The 19552-nt window shown below is 36.1% G+C and overlaps 1 protein-coding gene across 3 annotated transcripts in view; it reads right to left on the minus strand.

The window, feature by feature from the left end:
• Positions 1–19552, minus strand: part of KCNIP4 (potassium voltage-gated channel interacting protein 4) — a 1204862-nt gene that overhangs the window by 943030 nt on the left and 242280 nt on the right. The window lies entirely within an intron of this gene.

Genomic DNA, 19552 nt, shown 5'->3' on the forward strand with positions numbered 1-19552 from the left:
GCCACAATGGAGTTATTATAGTCAATAATAACTTAATTATATGTTTTAAAATAACTTAAAGAATGCAACTGTATCATTTGTAACTCAAAGGATAAATGCTTGAGTGGATGGACACCCCATTATCCATGTGCTTCTTTCACATTGCATGGCTGTATCAAAGTATCTCACATATCTTATAAATATATACACTTAACTATGTACTCACCAAAATTGTTTTATTAAAAGGAGCACCATCAAAAAATAATCTGGATATTTTCTCAAAATTTCAATTTACCACCTTGCCTTGCTGAAGACAGTCTCATAGGTTTTCTCTTGTGAAAAATGGAGAATCATAGGTTTTAGGGTGTTGATACAGATATATTTTTAATAACTTCAGGATGTCCATTGAAACTAACAAAAGACTGAAAGTAAACATGAAAGGAACTACTTCCATATTACTATTTCCATATCGTGTAATATGAAGTAGTTGAAAACTACCTTTCAATGCCCAGTTTCAGCATCATGTAAAATCAGCTTACTTAAACCAATGTATGTATCATACACCTGGAGGACTTGTGATCTAGACTCTAGCAGAAAGAGAATGGAATCTTAGTCCAAGAACAGGTCCTAGCTTGAGCACGGCCACTAAGCTGTTCAGTAAATCTGGTCTGACAACAAATATATACTGAGAGAACCATATGGAGCCTCATGGAACTCAATAAACTTGGTCTCCTTAGGTCTCCGGTTTCTCTGAAAAAATGATGGGACTGAAATGGAGCATCATTGTGTCCCTTTCTAGACTATGACTGCCTTCACCAGCTGTTTTCATTATTGACATTTTGAAACTTTTTCATTTTACTTACCACAGCTAGAGAACTTTTAAAGCCCCAAAGGACTACCGCCTCACCTTTAATGAAGATCAGTTAGAAAATATGAAATGAATGCTATCTCTTCCTAACATGATTACCTCAATATAAACTTAAGAGTGACATTTCCAAAGTCAAATCATAATCTGGAGAAGTTGTTTTCAAGTCTTGTCAAAAGATGACTCTTCCCTTGGAAATTCTAGTGAAGATACCCAATCGTCTCTTCATTCTTGTTAAATAATGATTATTTTTAGATGAACAAGAGATCCTACTTTCCTCTCATTGCAGCAAAGATATTTCACACTTTTTAAACTAGTCCAAATTCAGAATGGTTATGCCTTAAAGATTCTGTCACAAGAAACATACTCATTCAAGGAACTTTGTACTCTGTCATACATGAATAAATCAGCTTTGTGTTCAAGGTCTATTTTATGCTATGCAACTTATTTATGAGATTTTAGTTTACTCTATTATCTGTATATTGGAGCATTTTGTGTTTTGACTTACTTACCATAGCTTGTATTTATAAAGATGGGACTCAATAAAGTTCAGTAAAGTTAGAAAATACATGTTATGAAGCAAATTTTTGTAACTGGACATAATCCATGAAATACTGAGTATGTCTTTAAATACATCAGATAAGATTATATAATACTGCAATCACATTTTATAAAATGAAGATTTCTTAAAGGAAAGAGCAAAAATATCTCTAAGAGCTATAGCTGATTTAATTAAATGTCTTTTTCATCCATCAATCTTCTAAAGTATATGTTCCCCCCCCCAAAAAAAAATACATGGTGCAAATATTTTAGCAAAGATAATGGATTTCTACAGAAGTACTTTAAAACTAAGATTGGAGATATAGATTATGAAAGTAGTCCATTAAAAAAACAGAAATGCCAAGTTAGACATTTTGCCTTTTACAAATAAATGTGAATTACATAAGTTAAAAATCCAGATTCTGAGTCCCTCAGGTCATTTATGGATTACTGATGGTCTTCTTTTGAGTTCAAATTTTCATTATTACACATCCAAAGGCTTAACTTGTAAAAGGCATCTGGCCTGATTCACTTTAAGAATTCTATTTTAATTCAAAGGGTATATAATTAGAATAGTAGTATTCTAGCACTTCAAGATATTTTTAAAGTTGTTTGAAAACTGCTATATTATCACAGAAGGTTCCTCACTGGCACAGAAAATGGAAAAGTTGCTCAATGTGTTCAGCATGCTCTTGAAGCTACCTTTTTATTGCCTTCCTCTCTTCATTTCCAGGCCATCAGTACCTCTTGAACTTACCATCACCACCAGATCCTGCGGTTCCAAGAATTTGGGACTACAGGCTGAGCGACTATGCCTAGCTAATTATTTTGTATTTTTAGTAGAGATGGGGTTTCACCATGTTGACCAAGCTGGTCATCTGCTACCAACAGGGTTTCCTAAAGCATTGCTGCAATGGTGGACCCCCTCCACCCAAAGGTCTGTAGGGCACCCTGTTCCACTGCAATGCATTCCAACGCCACGACCCCTTCCCAATTCATATTTCCAATCATTTGTCTCACTCTGCCATATTAGCAATGCTCTCCAACTACTGCTGCAGTCTCTGCTGCTATGAAACTGGTCACAGCCACCACTCTTCCCACTGTTTCTATTTTTTTTTTTTTTTTTTTGAAGTGGAGTCTCACTCTGTCACCCAGGCTGGAGTGCAGTGGCACAATGTAGGCTCACTATAACCTCTGCCTCCAGGTTCAAGGATTCTAGTGTCTCAGCCTCCCAAGAATTTGGGACTACAGGCAGCAGCGACTATGACAAGCTAATTATTTTGTATTTATAGTAGAGATGGGGTTTCGCCATTTTGACCAAGCTGGTCTTGAACTCCTGACCTCAGGTGATCCACCTGCCTCAGCCTCCCAAAGTGCTGGGATTATAGGCATGAGCCACTGTGCCTGGTCCCACTGTTTCTATTCTTGACCCTCAATAGTATGGGCCAGATAACTTACTCTGTGAAGAGTCAGATGGTAAGTATTGCAGATTTTGTGGGACAAACGGTTTCTGCTACAACTGCTCAATTCTACCATTATAATGCAAAAGCAGCCATAGGCAATATATAAATAAATGAGCATGGTGATGTTTCAAGCAAACTTTAGACATTACATTTCATTTCTATATAATTTCCAAGTGTCACAATTTTTTGTTTGTTTGTTTCCATCATTTAACAATGTAGAGGCAATTCTTAGTTAATGGACCATGCAGGAAAACCAGTAGACTGGATTTAGCCCACAGACTGTAGCTTGCTGACCTCTGCTCTACAACTTACTTGTAACTACTCTGTTTAGAATTCTGCAGCGGTTCCCCTTTCCACTCACAACATATGCTAAAAAGACTCATAAAATCCAGTTTTCCTTTGCCTTTCTTCCTTCTTCTCCAGTTAGTCCCTGGTTTTTGTCTGTTCCAGCAAACTGACCTGCTTTCTGCTTCTTGAAAACACTGAACACAGCCTGCCTTGTGACTTCTGCACTGGCTGGTCTCTCTGCCAGAAATTTGTGTTCCCAGGTATTTCTATGGTTCTCCTGCCTGCTTTAAGATTTTGACCAAATGCCATTCTCTGATAGTCTATCTTGACCACTCTATTTAAATTGTAACCACACTGTTATGGACTGAATTGTGCCTCTCCGTATCAAATTTGTTTTTTGAAATCCTAACTCCCACTACCTCAGAATGTGATAGTATTTCGAGATAATATCTGTAAAGGGGTGATTCCGTTAAAATGAGGCCTTTAGGGTGAGCCCTAATCCTATCTGACCAATTACCTTATAAGAAGAGAAAGTTTAGACACACAGGAAGATACCAGGAGCACACAGGCATACAGTAAAGATGGCATGAAGATACAGCAACAAAGTGGCCATTTGCAAGCCAAGGAGACAGGCCTCAGAAAAAATCCAACCTGCTCATACCTTGGCTTTGTATTTCTAGGTTCAACTGCTGTGAGAAAAATAATTTCTGTTGTTCAGGTTTCCTGGTCTATGATATTTCATAGTGATGGCTCTGTTAAACAAATGCACACTCTAACCTCCACAGTCTTCCCAAACCCACTTATCCTGTTGTATATTTACCCAGAGTATTTATCACCTGCTGACAAGCAATTTTATTTACTGGCTTAGTACGTGTATTATGTGACTCCCCACTACATGAGGCTAAGATCTTTTGTTTATGGATATATCCAAAGTTTGTAGAAGTGGTCCTTGCAAATGTTAGGCAGTTAATGAATACCTGCTGGATAAATGAATCCTAGCAATGCATTCGTCTCTTATATCCCCTGCCTTTATTTGCTCTTCCTGAGAGGTCCAATGGCCAGAGGTCCAATGGTCCATATCCATGGCCAGTGAAACCCAGCTCAAATATTAACAATGCTAAGAATGTATCTCTTGCCACCAATACTCAGCGTTCTTTCTCTTTGGAGTCTAGTAATGCACTATCTATACTTCTCTTGTGGTGCTTAATACATTCAAGCCTGTATTGAATTTTCTATATATAGGCATATCTCAGAGATATTGAAGATTACACTATAGACCATGGCAATAAAGTGAATATTACATTAAAGTGAGTCATACAAATTTCTTGGCTTCCCAGAGCACATAAAAATTTTGTTTACACCATACTGAAGTCTATGAAGTGTGCTATTGCATTATGCCTTTAAAAAAGTACATACCTTAAATTAAAAATACTCTATTGCTGAAAAATGCTAACCATCATCTGAGCCTTCAGTGAGTAGTAATTTTTTGCTCATGGAGGGTCTGGCCTCTATGTTGACAAATGCTGACTGATCAGGATGGTCACTGCTGAAGGTTGAGGTGTCTAGTGTAACTCTTGAATCATACAACAATGAAGTTTACCACATTGATTGACTTTCTTCCATCAAGGATTTATCTGAAGCATATAATACTGCTTGAATAACACTATATCCACAAGATAACTTCTTTCAAAATTGGAGTCAATCCTCTCAAACACTGCTGCCGTTTATAGACTAAGTTTATGTAACATTCTAAATTCTTTGCTGTCATTTCAGCATTGTTCATAGCATCTTCATGAGGGTTAGACTCCATCACAAGAAACCACTTTCTTTACTCACCCATAAGAAGCAACTCTTCATCCATTTAAGTTTTATCATGTGATGGCAACAATTCAGTCACATCTCCATGATCCACTTCCAATTTTCATTTTCTTGCTATTTCCATCACATCTGCAGTAACTTCTTCCACTGAAGTCTTAAGTCTCTCATATTCATGCATGAATGTTAGAATAAACTTCTCCCAAATGTTGATATTTTGACTTCCTGTCATGAATCATAAGTGTTCTTAATGGCATCTAGAATAGTGAAACCTTTCCAGAAGGTTTTCAATTTTTCCAGATCATCAGGGGAACCACTATTTATGGCAATTATAGCCTTATCAAAAGTGTTTCTACAGTAATAAGAGTTGGAAGTAAAAATTACTCTTTGATCCATGGGCTGCAGAATGGACGTTGTGTTAGCAGGCATAAAATCAACATTAATCTCTTTGTCTATCTCCATCAGAGCTCTTGAATGACCAGATGCATTGTCAATGAGCAGTAATATTTTGAAAGTAATCATTTTTTTCTAAGCAGTAGGTCTCAACACTGGGCTTAAAATAGAGAGTTAACCATTGTGTTAACAGATGTGATGTCATCCAGCCTTGGCTGTTCCATTATAAAGAAGAGACAGAGTAGATTTAGCATAATTATTAAGGGCGTTTGGATTTTTACAATAATAAAGGAGAATTTGCTGCTACTTAAAGTCATCAGTTGCATTAGCCCCTAACAAGAGTCAGCCTCCCCTTTGAAGCTTTGAAGCCAGGCATTGAATTCTTCTCTCTAGTTATAAATATCTTAGATGTCATCTTCTTCCAATACAAGGTTTTTTCTTTATTTTTATTTTTTGATACAAGGTCTTATTTTGTCACCCAGGCTAGAGTGCAGTGGCCTATCACAGCTCACTGCAGCCTTGATCTCCCTAGCTCATGCAACCCTCCCATCTCAGCCTCCTAAGGAGCTGGGACTATGTGTAGTCCTAAGTAGCTGGGATGATGTGCATGTACCACCATGTCAGGCTAATTTTTAATCTGTTTTAAGACAAGGTCTCAGTATGTTGATCAGGCTGGTCTCAAACTCCTGGGCTCAAGCAATCCTCCTGTCTTTGCCTCCCAAAGTGTTGAGATTACAGGCATGAGCCATCATGCCCAGCCAGAGGCTTCTTCATCTACACTGAAAATTTGATTTTCAGTGCAACCATATTTATCTATGATCTTAGCTGGATCTTCTGAATAAGCAGCTGCAGCTTCTACATCAGCACTTGTTCTTTAACCTTGCACTTCTGTGATATGGATATGGCTTCTTATCCTAAGCTTCATGAACCAATCTCTGCTAGCTTCAAACTATCTTCTGCAGTTTCCTTACCTCTCTCAGCATTCTTAGAATTCAAAAGAGTTAGACCATGTAGTAGGCCATTCTTGCATTGCTATAAAGAAATGCAAGACTGAGACTGGGTAAATTACAAAGAACTAAAGGTTTCATTGGCTCATGGTTCTGCAGGCTGTACAAGAAGCATAGCAGCATCTGCTTCTAGGGAGGCCTCAGAAAGCTTCCACTCACGGCCAAAGGCAAAAGAGCACATATATCACAGAGCAAAAGCAGGAATAAGAGAGAGTTGGTGGGGGGAAGCCATACCCCTCCCTGTTTTTATTTTTTTTGAGACAGACCCTCACTCTTTCACCCAGGCTGAAGTATTGTTGCACAATCTCAGCTCACTACAACCTCTGACTTTTGGGTTCAACTGATTCACCTTCCTCAGCTTCCAGAGTAGCTGGGATTACCGGTATGCATCATCATGCCCAGGTACTCTTTTCATATTGTTAGTAGAGACAGGATTTTACTATGTTGGCCAGGCTGGTCTCAAACCCCTGACCTCAAGTGATTAAGCCCATGTTGACCTTCCAAAGTGCTAGGATTACAGGCATGAGCCACCACACCCGGCCAATGCCACACACTTTTAAATGACCACATATTGCAAGAAGTCACTCATTATTGTGAGAACAGCACCAAGGGAATGGTGCTAAACAATTCATGAGAAATCCACTACTATGATCCAATTTTCTCCCGCCTCCAACACTGGGATTAGAATTCGACATGAGATTTGGGTAGGGACACATATCCAAACTATATCAGAGCATTACTCTGGATTAGACTTTGGCTTAAGGGAGTGTTGTGGCTGGTTTGATCTTTTACCTGGACCACTAAAACGTTTTTTATACCAGCAATAAAACTGCTTCACTTTCCTATTATTCATGTGTTCACTAGAGTAATAATATTAATTTCCTTCTACAACTTTTCCTTTGCAGTGACAACTTAACTAATTGACACAAGAGATTTTGGCTATTTTGGCTTTCAACATGCCTTTCTCACTAAGCTTGATTATTTCTAGCTTTCAATTTAAAAGTGAGAGACGTATGAATCTTCCTTTCCCCTGAACACTTAGAGGTCATTGAAAAGTTATTAATTGAACTAACTATAATACTGTTGTGTCTCAGACAACAGGGAGGTTCAAGGAGAAGAAAAGACATGGGGAATAGCTGGTCAGTGCAGTAGTCACAACACACACAGCATTTATTGATTATGTTCACTATCTTACATAGGTGTGGTTGATGGTGCTCCAAACAGTTACAGCAGTAACATCAAAGATCACTGATCATAGACCATCATAAAAGATAAAAGGATAATGAAAATGTATGAAATATTGCAATGATCATAATGTGACTCAGAAACATAAAGTAATCATGCTTTTGGAAAAATGGCGCCGATACTGTTGCAAGAGGCAGGGTTGCCATGAAACTTCAATTTGTAAAAACTGCAGTATCTGAGAAGTGCAATAAAGCAAAGCACAATACAGTGAAGCATGCCTGTATGTTTTATTCTCCACTAAATGTTCAGCTCATTGATGGCACAGCTATTGCCTCATGCATCTTAAAATCCCTTACTCTACCTACTGAGTGTGCCACACATTTTAAAGACACAACAAATCTTCGCTAAAACTAGGAAGATTATTATGATAAAAACACTTACCAGTGAACAATTGCAAATTGTGTCGGGCTCTATTTTAAGTCTGTATATCATTTGCTTTTATTAGTAAAAACCTCATATAGGTCAGACTATCATTATCTCCATTTTATTGATAAGGTTACTGAACCTATAATCAATAACTTGCCCAAGGTCATGGGGCTCATGATTCGTGAAGCCAGATGTGACGCACAAACCTACTGTTATACAGACATCAGGATCTGTAGCATATTGGCTGCCAGTTTAAAAATAAAATGCTTACTTTAAACAAGATCATGTCTTTTGTGGGAACATGGATGTAGCTGGCAGTCATTAGCAAACTAACACAGGAAAGAAACAGGAAACCAAATGCCACATGTTCTCACTTATAAGCGGGAGCTAAACGATGAGAACTCACAAAGAAGGGAACAACAGACACTGGGGCCTACTTGAGGTGGGGAGGATGGAAAGAGGGAGAGGAGCAGAAAAAATGACTATTGGATACTAGGCTTGCTACCTGGGTGATGAAATTCTGTAAAACAAAGCCCAGTGACACAAGTCTTCTTGTGTAACACCTGTACCTCCAAAACTAAAATAAAAGTTAAAAAATAAATCAATAAATCTCTAAAGCACACAAAAAATGCTTAAAATTAAAATATTGCTATCATGTTAAATGGAATAAAAGGAAGTATCATGTAACTAAATTCTTAACTATTTTAAAAGCTGCCATAGACAGATTTAACATTTCTAATGACTACTTTTCTTGCTTTGAAATATGAGGGCGTAGTCTTTGTGCCTTGGTCAAATTTATATACTGACTGAAATTTTTAAGTCCATATTTCATAATAAAATTCTTCTCTACATCTTATTTTGTTGGTAATACTTGAAGACTTAAAACATAAAATAACAAAATGTATTAAATATGTCTGTCTTTCCTAAAAACAGGACTTCAATAGCTATGCAAATGTCCTATGCCTTTATGATATTTCATAAATAATTTAAAGAATAAGTAGTCAATATTGACTTCTGAAATAACTAATTTCTACATGTTGTTGTAGTTTAAAAAGTTTTTTACTAATGTTTATATCATAGGAAAAAGCCATGATTAATAGTTATTCTTTCTTTTTTTTTTTTTGAGACGGAGTCTTGCTCTGTCATCAGGCTGGAGTGTGGAGTGCGGTGGCGCAATCTCGGCTCACTGCAACCTCCGGCTCCTGAGTTCAAGCAATTCTTCCGCCTCAGCCTCTCGAGTAGCTGGGATCACAGGCGCGTGCCACCACGCTTGGCTAATTTTTTTGTATTTTTAGTAGAGACGGGGTTTCACCGTGTTGGCCAGGATGGTCTCGATCTTTTGACCTCATGATCCACTCATCTCAGCCTCCCAAAGTGCTGGGATTACAGGCGTGAGCCACTGCGCCCAGCTAATAGTTATTCTTACTTTTTGGTAAAAAAAATAAATAAATAAAAACTTAATTACAAGTTTTTTGAAAATTAAGAACTTTAAACTCAAGAACTTTTAGCAAGAATATATTGCACATATTTGAGCAATATACAAGTATCTGACATTTTTAGTAGAAAATATCTTTTGGTGGGAGAATATTAAACATAATTAAGTAAAACCCTTTAAGAAGGAGGTCTTTGAGTCATATGTTCTACCTAATTTTGAACATCTTAAAATCAATACAAAGTGAACATATTTAAACATTTTCTAAGGAATTTAAAACAATTGCAAAAGATTTTACATAATACACTACTTTACACTGATTTATCAGTATCCAAAACAGGACTAGTACTATTTGAATGAGTGCTGATTCCAGCCACTGCCCTTAGAAATGCTGGCTTGTAAAAATACTTAATGGCACCTTGAATCAGGATCACTTTATTTTTGTGAAGAGGAAATTGATATCATGGGGGGAATATAAACTGGTCCAAGGCCACCTGCTAAGATGTGATGGTACTAAGATAAAAGTTCAGGTCATTTTGTCTACCAAGTCCAAGTGTTTCTACCCCACAAAGTCACCACCTGAGGCACTTGTCACAATGTAAGATTGTGAGAATAACATGTTTCTGGAATAGCAGAGGAATAATCAGTATGTAGACTAATTAGCTGCTATGACCTTGTAAAATCACTTGAGTAACTTGGCTTCAATTGTCTCTTCTGAAAATAAGGAAGACAAACCAAATGATTTTTAAGCTCCATTGAGATGTAACATGTCTATGATCCAAGAATATATTGTGACACAAAAAAATTCTTTATATGAGTTACATGATAAACATAATGTTGTCTATATTGCTGCCATTGTGTTCAGGACTTACACCACGTTGAGTACAAACAAGCTTCTCAACCTTCCAAGTCGAAGGATTGTGCTTTTATTTGAAGATAGGCTAGGAGGGCATCATTGGAAGGAACATTTGCATGTATCTGGGAACATGCCCAGCGCTTGGCTGTATAGTTTCCCTTGGGGAAATTCAGTAGACATAGCATAAAACTGATCTTTAAAGTTCTAAAAGATTTTTATAGAACTGGCTTCATCACTCTTTAAAGGCTTTTGACTTTTGTTTGGCTCAGGGAATTACAAAATGATTAAGAAATTTTTTTTTCTATCTCTCATCATAAAACAGGCTCTATGTATCTTAACATATTATAGAACAGGAACATTGACTGACTTGTCAGGCATAAAGTCTCTTATCCTAATCTGGTGACCTTGCAAAATAAAAATCTTCCCATTGTAGAGGTAATAATATAGAGCCAGGAAAATTTACTACTTTCTCCAGGAGAAGAAAACTGCAGCTAGAGAACAGATCAACTCAAAGCCTCGTAATACTTCACTCAAAGCCTGGTAATAATTTTTTGTGCATGTAAAGTTTCTAAAATTATAATACATTCAAGGTGGTATTTTTTTGTTTCTAGTAATTTTACCATAGTCAAAGACTGGAAGAACCTATAAATTTCTAACATTAATATATTATTTTATATTATACAGATAGATAGCTATTTTATTATTTTAAAAACATTAAAATGTATTCATTATACATATATGTTCCTTGTAGAAAAATGAGAAAATACAAATACATCAACATTTATACATAAATCAACCACAAGATATATGACTTTTTAAACAAATGAGCAAATATACAGGACCTACCCCATTTAAAATATATAGTTACACCTCCTCTGTTTACAGCTAGAGAGAATTCATGCTTCCAAGGCTCTCAATTATCTATAACCATTTTTATAACTGCAAGAAGTATTAGGTAGAGATAGAACAGCAGAACCATAACAAAGATTAGAATGAGCCATTGAAGTAGCCAAGATCAGCAATGATTAGGCAGTCAAACTTCTGCCAACCTTGTAAAAGACATGCAAAGAAACAGGCCGGAAATAGTGTAGCTTTGTCCCCTTAAAAGCTCTGGTGTTGTTCAACTTTGTAGTACTTCCAATGACTGTGTAAGGAATATTGACTGTGCATGGTCTAGGCATTGGATTACAATAATAAACAACAAAAAACCCATAATTATTTTAAAAAGTTTATATTCCACTTTTACGGATATTTATAAATATTCTATAACATTTTAGGTAGTGGTAATTTTTATAGAGAAGACTGCCATATCTCCCAGTTTGCCTGGGACAGTTTGGGCCTGTTTCCTGGTTGTGATTATTAAGATTGACTCTTTTTACTCTCAAAAATGTCCCAGTTCTGGTGACCCTCTCTGTAAAAGAAATTTCAAAACAATGAAAATATGTATGGGAGGGGTTCTTGTGGATCAGATGATCAGGAAACGTCCCACTAGGTGATATTTGAGCTGATAATTAATCACACAGCTCTTAAGGGTAAATTTGAATTTCAGAAGGGAAAACTATGTAGTCAAACAAAAATGTAGTTTAGCTTCTGACAAATCTAGTTTTATAGTTAGCCCCAGCACACCCTAGGTTTGGCACTTTGGGCTAGGTTCCCTGTGAGATAGTCAATAGCATAGCTTAAGTATAATAATGTGATTCAGAAATGAACACATTAAATTATATGGGCAAAGAAATTTATATTTATTTATGATATCCTCTCACAACACCATAAAAAAAATCTATATTTTAAAGCAACAACTATGTAATCAATACTGTCTTTGGGTATAGCTGGATAATTAAGTATCCCTAATCCAAAAATATGAAATCCAAAATGCTCCCAAATCTGAAACTTTCTGAATGCTAAATGGATACTCAAAGAAAATGATCGGTGGAGTATTTTGGATTTCAGATTTTCAGATTAGGAATGCTGAACCAATATATATTCGGCAAATATTCCAAAATCCAGAAGAGTCCAAAATCCAAAACACTGCTGGTCCAAGCATTTCAATTATGAGACACTGAACCATTCCTTCTGTCTTTTGGAAGATTCTGAACTACTTGAGATATAACGTGCACACCTGAATCTGTTCAATATACAGGGTCGACTAGTAATTAAATGCTGAACAATATGGGTTAGACAACCTGTACTATGAGAGCTCAAAAAGAAAATAAATCAGTATACGTCCCAGAATAAAGCAGGGTTCCAAGGAAACAAAATAGGATCTGAACAGGTGTTTAATTGATAAAATGAAATTTATTTCCCACTTGACCACTCAAAAAACCATGGATGTGTCCCTCGAGACAGATGACAGGACCCTCTGTTGGACTTGCTTTGTAGTTTCTGCAGCAATCTTGTTGTGTGGAGAATTTAGCTTTTCAGCAAAACTTCCTGTTCATACAAATAATCCCACTAATCCTCTCTCTTCCCAGCTGCTTCCTCACCCTTCCTGCTTGGCTCCCCTCTCATAAGCCTCTTTCTTTCTAATGTTTTCAGCGGAACATATTTTACAGTCTTGTGGCTTCACCTACCTGACCATTTGTCCTTGCCTAAAATTGTCCTTGACTGAAATAGCAAGAGATAGTTTTCTTCTGCTTTTTGAAATCTTAGCATATGTTGGTTGGTTGAGTTAACTGCCTGAAATTTATTTGCTGTACTGGCAGGTTGACACAGGGCAGTTGGGAATCATGAAGAAATAGCTCAGCAGAACCACAAGACTCAGCTCTTAACAAGCACTTAATAAATGTTGGTCAAATGAATAAATGGCAATTATTGAAAAGTAATAAAATTAAAGACAAGTGAGTTTAAAAACTGCAGTCATTTATATAGGTTGCTTTCTATTTATTCCTAATTACCAGGAAGCATAATAATGATTATTTCAATTATCTTTAATGAAAATTTAATTTCAATAAAACAAATAGAACATCCTATAGATACCAGATCAGTAACAGTGATAAATTTGTTAAATGTATGCCAGCAACAGAAATATTTGTACAGAGATCCCCATTTTACAGATGTGATGACCCAGCTTAGGGGGTATTCTCATTGGTCTTCCCAATTGTGGGGTAAGGGATAAAGCTCTATGCTGTGCTGTTGCCTCTCAGAAGGATGGCTGGGGTTGAGCAGAAAGAACAGCTCTCTTGGAACACATTTTCAGACATATGATTTTTTTTCTGTTATAATGTAATATATTTATATTACTGTGATTAAGACTATGATGAAAAGACATTAGAGGAAGTAAAACAAATCCAGATAGTCCAGATATGAGACAACTAAAGAAGGGCATCAAATGATTAAATGCTGAGTTTACTCCCTTATGCCAAACATTGGCACAGTCCTTCTATGCCCACCCTGTCCTGAGTGGACAATCCTGCTCCCAGATTTGTTTTTCCTGAAGTTGGAAAATAGTGATTCATTGACCATCCTCAGCCATTATTACATGTTGATCTGCTGCAGGGTTTTATTCACCCTCCTTTAAAAACGTAAAGTGAACATTAGCCTCAAATAAAGAACATCTTGAGAAACACTGATGCCACTGCTATATCTCTATTAGGCAAGAGAGATAGATAACATTAGGCACAGAGCCATATTTTGCAGGGACTAGCTAAAAACTGATTTGTTGGCAAAACTGGTGTGTACTGCAAATATATATATATATATATTGCACTCCAGTCTAGGCAACAGGACAAGACTCCCTTTCAAAAAAAAAAAAAAAAAAGCTGTATTTGGCCCTCTTGCTTAAGGTAATCAGAGCTTTCTTACCAGAAACCAAAGTGCTGGGGTGCTGGGGGACTGGGATTATAGGCGTGAGCAACTGCACCCAGACAAATGCAGCTCTTTCTATGAATATGGACTCTTCCCTTTAGACGCTATGTAACATATTAATTAATTTAGCCAATCAATCAACAACTGTGTTTCAAGTTTACCATGTCTGAGACTATGAGATCAGACTCCAGAAATCATTTATACCCTTGCCTGACATATATATATATATATATATATATATATATATACATATACAAACATATATATATGGCTATATATATACACACACACATACTTATGGCTACATATATACATACATACATATTTGTATGTATATATCTCGATGATTTCTGTCATGGTCAGTTGAACTTTTTTCCACAGTTCAGGGAAATTCCTCAGATCTTACCTCCCTAAACCCACAAATGTAACCCAATACTGGAAAAACAGTGTTGGTGAGAAAATAAACTTTATCCAAGGAAAGTTGTTGATATGGTTTGGATGTTTTGTCCTCCCCAGATCTCATGTTGAAATGTAATCCCCAGTGTTGGAGGTAGGGCCTGGTGGGAGGTGTTTGGGTCATGGGAGTGGATTCCTCATGAATGGCTTGGTGCCCTCTCCAACGTAATGAGTTACTGAAAGATCTGATTGTTAAAAAGAATCTGGGACCTTCCCTCCTCTTGCCATGTGACACATCTGCTAGCCCTTCACTTTCCACCATGATTGTAAGCTTCCTGAGGCCTCACCAGAAGCCAAGCAGATACTGGTGCAATACTTGTACAGCCTGCAGAACCATATACCAAATAAACCTCTTTCTTTATAAATTACCCAGCCTCAGGTATTCCTTTACAGGAATGCAAAACAAAGTAACACAGCCATTAAGGTGCCTAACAAACACAAACCATAGGCATATCTCACTGAGTTGTAATAACCTCTCCCTATAATAACAAGCATCACATTATTTTCACATATCATTTAATTTGGCTGATTATAATGACATTCTCTCAGAATACAGAGTCAATCTATTTGAACACATAGGTTCACATTACTTCTCGAATGCAAAAAAATATATCGAGAAATATTTGAGAGAATTTTTACTGTCAAAGTAAAAGATAAACAATGACAGTGAAAGATGTGGTAGAATGACAGGAACTTCTGTGTCACCCAGAGATATGATTAGCATGCTCATGCCACTTTCAATATCTTTTGAGGGGAAACAACATGACCACTGTGAGTAATTTTAAATAAAAAAGCCCAGTCAGTGGTAATACCAGTGGTGAATGAATATAACATAATCAATACTGCTATGAACATATTTCTCCTGCTTGGAGTAACTTTCCTGCAGGCTTCTAGGATGGGGTTAGCCAATGGAAGCACTAGCAGAAAATCTGAAAGTAGGAGGAAAATCAGACCAGCATTTTTTTTCTCCCCTGAACTTTCTTCCTATCAGGTCTCTGTAGGTAGGCTATATTTCTGTACTCAAGGCCACCACTCTGTCCAGAAGCTTTCTGGACAGTTTCCCTCTCCAGGCTCCAAAAATGGTTCCTATCCCTTGCTTCTTCAATAGTTTACTGTTACTAGCTTAAGCAAATACATTATCCCTAATTGCTCCAATACAGAGTCCCTTTATCAAAGTCTTTTCTGGAGTTTGAGATCTCTTTCCTGCCAGAAACAGAACTGATACAGATTACAATCAATGTATAATATCCTCAATCAATGAATAATATCCAGATCACAATTGTATTGTGAAGCCGAAATATTTTTTAAGTACTTAAACAAGGCACTGATGTGTAACTGCTGAAGTTTCTGGTAAGAAAGCTCTGATTACCTTAAGCAAGAGGGGCAAATGTAGCTCTTTTTTACTTTTTTTTTTTTTTTTTTTTTGAGATGTAGTCTCATCTTGTTGCCTGGGCTGGATTGCAATGGTGCAATCCTGGCTCACTCTAACCTCCGCCTACCTGGTTCAAGCAATTCCCCTGCCTCAGCCTCCCAAGTACCTGGGATTATAGATGCACACCACCACGCCCAGTGAATTTTTGTATCTTTAGTAGAGATGGGGTTTATGTTAATCAGACTGGTCTCAAACTTCTAACTTCATGATCCACCCACCTTGGCCTCCCAAAGTGCTGGGATTACAGGTTTGAGCCATGGCACCTGGCCAGATGCAGTTCTTTCTATGAAGATGAGCTGTTTCCTTTAAACCACATGCAATATATTGATTAAAAGTCAACAAGTGAGTTTTAAGATTTTACCATGTCTAAGACTATGAGATCAGATCATTTGCTACTTTAAAGTTCTGACAATGATAAACACAGTTTTCTTTGGGAAAGAAGAGGCTTTAAGCCTGAAAGCTTAACTAATATGTTAATTATAGGAAAAAAGAACATAATTTGCAATGTAATAAGACATTAACATACAAATTTCTTTCTGAAATTAAGGAAGGCAACCAGTAACCTGAATATATAGGTGTTTTGTCTGTTTAAATCAGAGATCCTGTAATCAGATTTGGCAGCAATGGCAGATTATAAGAAGATTAAGCAAGACCATAAATTCCCCACAAATATCCCTTTAATCCTGATTGTAAAGTTAAAATAAAATAAAACAGGACAAAATAATTATCCCGATAAAGTTTAAAATGCAAACTCTGTTGGGAAAAGTAACACAGTGCCATAAATTCATTTGCAGTCAAGTACAAACATCATTTTTCTTTGCTTGCTTTTTACTTGAGAGTAGGTTTCAATGGAAGAAACAGCATAAACAATATAACATGGTGGCATATTACATGCATTGGAACAATGCCAATTTTACATGATGCTGTAAGAAATATAATCTTGTTTTATCAGCAAAATTTGAAAGAATGGATTAAAAAGTTGAAAAGAGTAAATCAGGAATAGCATAATTTCAGAGTTCACAGGACAAATGAATATAAACTGTGTATTCTACTGCGACATGTCAGGACCATTTCAACTGGGAAATAGAAAATCCTGTCTCTTTTTTTTTTTTTTCCTGCCAATATTCAACCTGAATTTTGCTAGTGTTTAATTATGTGAGGTCTTCAGAAGTGCATCCTTTGTGTGAGATATGTCTGCCCTATGTGTAAATCTGGCTCGGCTGGGGTATGAGGGAGGATATAGGAGAGAGAGGTTTGAAATATGATTCTGTGTTCCATCATCTCCAGGTGGAAAGAAGAGAACAGAAAATGGAAGGGCACATGGCCAGAAACAAACTTTTCAACTCTCTGATTTTGCTTAGGATCACCTCTTGCCTTCTCTTCATACTTCAAAAATGCAATATAAAAAAATATTTAAGTCTTTACATGACTAGCCTGTTGTGGCTCAACCCATGGTAACTTCAATGATGTCAAGTTTAAGGGGGAAACAACTGATGAAAACTTGTGAAATGAATGTACACCATCTCTCTGTCTCTCTCCTCCTTTAATCTAAAACGCTCTACTTGATGGAATGATGAATTCTTATCTCCTGCTTTTAATAATATAATTTCATGAAATTTGAAATACTTTAACCCACTAGTTAAACAGCAATTCAGTGTTTCACAGGGTTTTTAGGTTTACATTGCTTTTGCTTCCCTTAGGTGGTGAATTGAACTTGGACATACCAATAACTTGCAGACCTGAAGTCTGAAACAGGGCTCCAGGCAATATCCGCCTCAGACATACGTTTGGGGAGTTCTTGCTAATAGAAAAATGTGTTCAGGTCTTGATTTTTCGAGAAAACAATGTACAGAATATTGAAAAATGTCAAAACAGCCTTCAAGTAAGTACCATAAAACATAACGATATTACATTTTATACATAAAGAAGAAACAGTTCAAAATACGATATCATCAATAACATTCACTCTTCTCAACAGGCAGAATTCATATGATAGGGTGTTGTATGGGTTCCTATGATACACAAATTGCCCATTGATATAAATGTCATATTCTTGGAGCAATCCTAAGACCCATCTCAATTTACTTATATGTACAAGAATATATTGGGTAGCATGAGCCCCATCTAGAATTGAATATAATATGCTACATAAAGAGGCAGGTCTCAAACTGAGACAAAATTAGGATAATTGATCCTACAATGAACTGAAGCCATTAACTTGTAATATTTGCATATGGATTTCTGTGATTTATTATACATAACAAAGAAACTTTTAAAATTTGTATGTTTTTATGATAAATACAGCCAATACATATGTTTGTAACATACACTCTTTGAGAAGTGATTTGCCATGACAAAAAATGTGTAGAAAGTTTCTGGGAAAAGAGATGTATCTTATTTTAGCTGGACAAATTTTTACCTTTGAATTTGTACACACTGAAAAAATTATTTTAGAAATTAAATTAAATTTTTAATTTGTAAGTAATCCTAGGCATTGCCAAAACTTACATGAAAAGCTTACACAAAAAGAAATTGCTTTTCTCTACCTTGTGGTAACACTAATAAGACAAATTGAAGAAAAGTTTGAATCCATAAAAATTTCTTTGCAATTCCAATGTTCTGTGTTTATATAAATGGCCCATTTTGGTATCAAATGAGAAGCAGCTGCCAAAAATAAAATTATATATTTCAGAATTAACCTGTTTTAATATAAAACAAAATCACTATTTCCTCAGATAACACCATTGACCAAAAAATAAATAAATAAATAAATAAATAAAAATAAAGGGCTTGTTGGTAAAAAGGAAAAGATCATCTAAGACATGTCGTGTTGTTTTAAATTTTTGATAGCTACAAAGGCATATGCTGATTGTTCAGGATACAATTAGCAGCTGCTTGTACATCCAACTTTAAAGCAAATTTTTTAAGCTAATTCAACTCTTGTTTCCTACTTATTCATTAATTACTAGCCAAGGGACTTGAAAGTGTCCTAATGAATTTTACATTAGAATCCACAATATGAATAGTGTATATTATCACACCATCTAGTAAACGTATAAATTGGCTTTTCCAAGTCGCATTTTGAGCAGCTATAAAGATTCTGGTTGGATATCACACAATTTAGTATTAGAGACTGAGCCGAAAAGAATTTTTATAAGAAACAAGTTGCTGTAATCACATTTCTCAGGTCATAAATCTATGTTACTACTTTGTGATAATCTGTCGGTCCTTGTTCTCAAAGTTCTATGCTTCTTTTTTTCTCCTGTGGTTCAAAAAGAAGAAAGCGATCCCACCTATAGTGATTTCTAAATATGCATTGAATAAAGCTTAAAACATTGCTGCTATACTAGCTTTCCATAATTTCATATTATAAAGTACCATCCAATGATAAACTACCAACCACTGTATTTTGGAATTAATACTTACGGTTTACAGCTTCACAACCACTTACCATTTTCATAAAATTCTTTGAAATCAAAAGTTTAAAAAAACTATTCCACAAACAGAATAAGCTAGACAGGCAGAAAACTGCACCTAATCCAATAAGAAACAGATAGAACCTTAAATTTTCCCTAGCAGAGAGAAACAGACAACTATAGAAGCCTCATGGA

Source organism: Sapajus apella, unplaced genomic scaffold (genome assembly GCF_009761245.1).
Source record: "Sapajus apella isolate SASKATOON/1434 unplaced genomic scaffold, GSC_monkey_1.0 scaffold5, whole genome shotgun sequence".
Taxonomy (NCBI): Eukaryota; Metazoa; Chordata; class Mammalia; order Primates; family Cebidae; genus Sapajus; species Sapajus apella.